Source organism: Haliotis cracherodii, unplaced genomic scaffold, assembly GCF_022045235.1.
Source record: "Haliotis cracherodii isolate W230 unplaced genomic scaffold, xgHalCrac1.p SCAF_11, whole genome shotgun sequence".
NCBI lineage: Eukaryota > Metazoa > Mollusca > Gastropoda > Lepetellida > Haliotidae > Haliotis > Haliotis cracherodii.
The window spans coordinates 21,672,096-21,678,462 of record NW_027266266.1 but is presented as its reverse complement, the minus strand read 5'-3'; positions in this window follow the sequence as shown (position 1 = coordinate 21,678,462).

The following is a 6,367-nucleotide window of genomic DNA, read 5'->3' as shown; positions in this document are numbered from 1 at the left end:
CACAACCTTTATAAATCCCAGTAAGATTGTGGTGGCCGATTCTGTGACTGTATCCGCTATACTCCCTTATACATTTCATATCCATGCATGTAGCTGACGGGTCGACATCTTGCCATGGTGCGCAGGTGATTTCTACTATCAGTATGCTGTACTATCTTTGCCGTAGACCATAGCGGAAAACACAAAGTCAGGTCTCTCTTTGTTGGCTATAAGTTATTAATCAATACGTGCAGCCAACGTATTGTACTTGCATAGCACAATGTAACTGTTTTACTTACAACTTCTCCTCACCTGGGCATGGACAAATCTCACACTTATTATTTCGTGTCTGGCTTGATTCAAAGTTGGCCGGGCAACAGGTCGAATCGGTACAGGTCCGGTCCCGTGACTGCATCTGTGTCCCCATACCACAGGTCGTTGAGCAAGGTCTTACATCAGTCCATTGCGTCCACGTGCTGATGGCTGCAAAGGGAATCAAGATCACAATACACATCAAGGTTTTGTATGAAAAAAAGCTACTAAGCTGTCACGTACAAAGACTTTGAACATGTGCTCGGTTGATGACACACGTCCTGGCGATGACTTGAGTAAGTCTGTATTCAAATTGTATAGCTGACTTTCCAGATCAAGATATCATCATACAATCTAATGTTGGTATAAGAATGTACGCCTTTCTTGCAATGAGTTGGAAAGGGTGGTATGTCCATGTTGAGAAACAAAATAAATGTGATGTTCTTTCCGCTTTGTATATTAGGAATCATCAAAAAAGGTCGCAGTCAACTGTTTCGTCATGATATGGCTGAAATATTGCCGATGTGACGTTACATTTCACTCACTCACTCACTCATATATGTACATATCCCTGATGATTGCTCCAGTGTTTTAGTTGGATTTCAAGGCAAAACATCGCAAATAGTTGCTATGTCCTCTCAGTATTGTGAAGGGTGGTATGTCATGAAGATTTGATTTTATGGAGAAACAAACTAAATGTGATGTTATATTGGCGTTGTACATGATACATATCAATCGACATGCTGAGAAACTATGTTTAAGTTGCTTTATGTACCATACACGTTTCCCCATTTATTACTTTGTACAAAGAATTTTCCTACTCACTTGGGCATTGACAAATCTCACACGTATTATTTCGTGTCTGGCTTGATTCAAAGTTGGCCGGGCAACAGGTCGAATTGGTACAGGTCCGTTCCCGTGACTGCATCTGTGTCCCCGTACCACAGGTCGTTGAGCAGGGTCCTTCATCAGCCCATTCAGTCCACATGCTGATGGCTGCAAAGGGAATCAAGATCACAATACACATCAAGGTTTTGTATGAAAAAAAGCTACTAAGCGGTCACGAACAAAGACTTTGAACATGTGCTCGGTTGATGACACACGTCCTGGCGATGACATGAGTAAGTCTGTATTCAAATTGTATTGCTGATTTTCCAGATCAAGATATCATCATACAATCTAATGTTGGTATAAGAATGTACGCCTTTCTTGCAATGAGTTGAAAAGGGTGGTATGTCCATGTTGAGAAACAAAATAAATGTGATGTTCTTTCCGCTTTGTATATTAGGAATCATCAAAAAAGGTCGTAGTCAACTGTTTCGTCACGATATGGCTGAAATATTGCCGATGTGACGTTACATTTCACTCACTCACTCACTCACTCACTCATATATGTACATGTCCCTGATGATTGCTCCAGTGTTTTAGTTGGATTTCAAGGCAAAACATCGCAAATAGTTGCTATGTCCTCTCAGTATTGTGAAGGGTGGTATGTCATGAGGATTTGATTTTATGGAGAAACAAACTAAATGTGATGTTATATCGGCGGTGTACATTATACATATCAATCGACATGCTGAGAAACTATGTTTAAGTTGCTTTATGTACCATACACGTTTCCCCATTTATTACTTTGTACAAAGAATTTTCCTACTCACTTGGGCATTGACAAATCTCACACGTATTATTTCGTGTCTGGCTTGATTCAAAGTTGGCCGGGCAACAGGTCGAATTGGTACAGGTCCGTTCCCGTGACTGCATCTGTGTCCCCGTACCACAGGTCGTTGAGCAGGGTCCTTCATCAGCCCATTCAGTCCACATGCTGATGGCTGCAAAGGGAATCAAGATCACAATACACATCAAGGTTTTGTATGAAAAAAAGCTACTAAGCGGTCACGAACAAAGACTTTGAACATGTGCTCGGTTGATGACACACGTCCTGGCGATGACATGAGTAAGTCTGTATTCAAATTGTATAGCTGATTTTCCAGATCAAGATATCATCATACAATCTAATGTTGGTATAAGAATGTACGCCTTTCTTGCAATGAGTTGGAAAGGGTGGTATGTCCATGTTGAGAAACAAAATAAATGTGATGTTCTTTCCGCTTTGTATATTAGGAATCATCAAAAAAGGTCGTAGTCAACTGTTTCGTCACGATATGGCTGAAATATTGCCGATGTGACGTTACATTTCACTCACTCAGTCACTCACTCACTCATATATGTACATATCCCTGATGATTGCTCCAGTGTTTTAGTTGGATTTCAAGGCAAAACATCGCAAATAGTTGCTATGTCCTCTCAGTATTGTGAAGGGTGGTATGTCATGAGGATTTGATTTTATGGAGAAACAAACTAAATGTGATGTTATATTGGCGTTGTACATGATACATATCAATCGACATGCTGAGAAACTATGTTTAAGTTGCTTTATGTACCATACACGTTTCCCCATTTATTACTTTGTACAAAGAATTTTCCTACTCACTTGGGCATTGACAAATCTCACACGTATTATTTCGTGTCTGGCTTGATTCAAAGTTGGCCGGGCAACAGGTCGAATTGGTACAGGTCCGGTCCCGTGACTGCATCTGTGTCCCCGTACCACAGGTCGTTGAGCAAGTTCCTTCATCAGTCCATTCGGACCACATGCTGATGGCTGCAAAGGGAATCAAGATCACAATACACATCAAGGTTTTGTATGAAAAAAAGCTACTAAGCGGTCACGAACAAAGACTTTGAACATGTGCTCGGTTGATGACACACGTCCTGGCGATGACTTGAGTAAGTCTGTATTCAAATTGTATAGCTGATTTTCTAGATCATTTTTTTGTTTTTGTTTGTTGTTTAACTCCGCACTCAGCAATATTTCAGCTATATGACGGCGGTCTGTGTAAATTATCGAGTCTGGACCAGACAATCCAGTGACTGACATCATGAGCATCGATCCACGCAATTGGGATACGATGTTAATGACACAAGTTCTGGCGATGGTCATACCAAAAGGCATACACAGATTCTAGTTCTTGCTTGCCCGGCGCAGGGGCTTAAACAAGGACTGAGTTGCAAAGCATGTCAAAGGGTGGTATGGTTTGTCAGGGGGCTAGTACATTTCCCCATTAATTGCTTTGTACATAGTTTTTGTTTCTACTTACTTGGGCATAGACAAATCTCACAATCGAAAGTTCTCGTCTCAACTGATGTGAAGTCATCCGGGCAATTAGCGGTACAGGTTCGGTTCCGAAACTGCATCCGTGTGCCAGGCCCACAGGTCGTTGAGCAAGTTCCATTATCAGTCCATTCGGACCAAGAAGTGATAACTGCAAAATAGATAATTTTGTAGTATATAGTATTTGAAATAAGAAAGCTAAACAGAGTCTAAAAGTTGTTGTCTGTTGATGACAAATTCTGGCGATGAAATGAAGGTGGTATGTATTCCAATTTGATATGGGCGATTTAGACATGTGATCAAGTATTTTGTAAATGGAAAGCAATAGAAATGCCATACAGATATAAACAGAATATATCCCCACATTATCCAAGCGTAAATCTGAAAGATCTCTTTTTCCTGTGTCATTTTATTATCAGCTATTTGAAAGAAATTGGTCTGTATATAAATTTTAAATATGTATGTGAATAAAAAAATGCTTGTTTTTAATTTTAGCGTGATGCTATTATCAACTAACATTATTGAAGTCTCTGTCTGAGGGATTAAAGCATCGTAAAAGTATTGTCCCCCTGTGTTACAAATACATGTAATCCTATCATAATTGATGTAACTATCATCAACCAGTGTTTTTAAGCCAATTCATTGCTGAGTATTTTTCAATATTAGCTAGTATTCTGCATAACCACCAGAAGCCAAAGTGATGACGTAAATCCTGCTGGAGTATCATGCAGGAAGCAGCGGTACCGTAAATCCCCATGATCGCCAGCGAGATGGCCTAGCTTTGGTCACTGGTGTCCTATAGCCCGTGTTTTAAAACTGTACACATCATATTGTTATGCTCAAATATGTTTCGTAATTTTTTCTAAATATATTATGTTCAAATATGTTTCACAACTTGTTTTTAAATAAAACTTAAATAACTAAATTGTAAATATATTAACGCTCGTCTCGTCTCGTCGCTATATGGCTAAAATTATTCCGATACGACGTTAAATTTTAAGTCACTTACTCACTCTGGCGATGGGCTTGAAACGATTGCAATCCATTTTCTATCCTAGCTTGTTTAAACATTATTGTTGATTTCACATGATTATGAAAAGGGTGTTTGCGTTTATACAAAAACAATATCTTAATTTGCGTTTACACTTAATTGATGGCTAAATTCCGTATCATTGCCAGCAGCTGAAGTGATTGTGTTGGTTGGTTGGTTGGTTTGTTGTTTAACGGCGCACTCAGCAATATTCAGCGGTCTGTAAATAATCGAGTCTGGACCATACAATCCAGTGACTGATATCATGAGCATCAATCCACGCAATTGGGATCGATGACATGCATCAACCAAGTCAGCGAGCCTGACCACCCGATCCCGTTAGTCGCCTCTTACGACAAGCATAGTCGCCTTTTACGGCAAGCATGGGTTGCTGAAGACCTGCAATAATATTACAGACTATGGCCCAGGGGTATTTCTCCACAAAAAACATGGATGATTTTACTGCCACTTCATTGCATTTCTATGTCAGGTACACACCAATATGAACAGAAACAAAATCAAACTTCTTGCCACGGAAACGGATTTTTTTTATAAATTCTAAAGATGCCTAAATAGCAAAAGGGCACCAGTTGATAACCTGGTCTTGATGTGTGCAGAGTTTCATGAAAGAATAGGGAATGGGTGACCAAAGCTAGGCCACCTCGCTGGGGATCCTGGGGACTTACAGTACCTCAGCTTCCTGCATGATACCCCAGCAGGATCTACGTCATCACTTTAGCTACTGGTGATTGTGCGCAGTACTAGCTAATATTAAAAATACTCATCAATGAGAATAACTTTTGATGATTGGTTTGAAATCACGAGTTACGAGTTACCTATTATGCCTACATGACTTGGTAACCAGCAAAAGACGATGTCCCATTAGCCAGTAGAAAGATCATTGAAAAGTTCTAAAATATCTAGGATTATAGGTGATTTGAGGAGACACATTTAAGTGCCTGAAGCCATGACAATGAATCGGAGAAGATGATGAAATTCTTAGATTGGTTTTGACGTTTGATATAGGTCACAGCTGTAAAGATAGCTTTGGCCTCAGCAGTAAAAATTTAACTAGAATCTGGTATTCTTGAGGACACAGTTCTAGATCCAATGATGGTGGCACTTGCAACTTTGCCACAATCCTTGGACCCGTCTGTAAAAGTGGGCCTGTGAGAATTATATTGAGTTCGCAATTGGTCGTACGCTTTTTGATAAACCAAAGGATTTGTTTCGGAGTTTTTGAGTTGGGTTTGAGTGAGGTCTACATGTACCTCTGACTTCACCATCTGCCAGGAAAGAGACGACAGAAGACGGTAAGGTGATATTATACTTAGATCAATTTTAGCTGCGGTGATGTGTTGTTCAATTCTGATTCCAAGTAGTGGAACCAGGTTTGATAGATTTCGAAACAGGTTTTCATACTGAGGGCGGAAAACACAATTGTATGTTGGATTCATTTTAATTGAGTGCAATTTAGTGATGTATTGCAGTGAAAGTTTAATGCGGCGCAGTTCGAGTGAAGGTTCATCGGCCTGCACATACAAACTTAGGCCCTGATGGTGTATTGTGTCTAATTTTTCTAAATTGCTTTGGCAGGCTCCACCATTGACAGTGGAACAACATTCTAGTTTTGAGTGTACCTTGACCATAACATGCAAACGGATATTAACCCACCCTATAATACACAGATACATTGTATACATTTGTTTGTTATGAAGAGAATAATACATTTATGCCAATAGGATTCGCCCTGGGGGTAAAAAACTGATAAATATATAAACTAATACGGTAAACTACGTTTAATGAACACGCGAACAACGAACGGACAGATACAACGAACGTATTTTTGGCCCCGGCCATTTGCTATATATTTG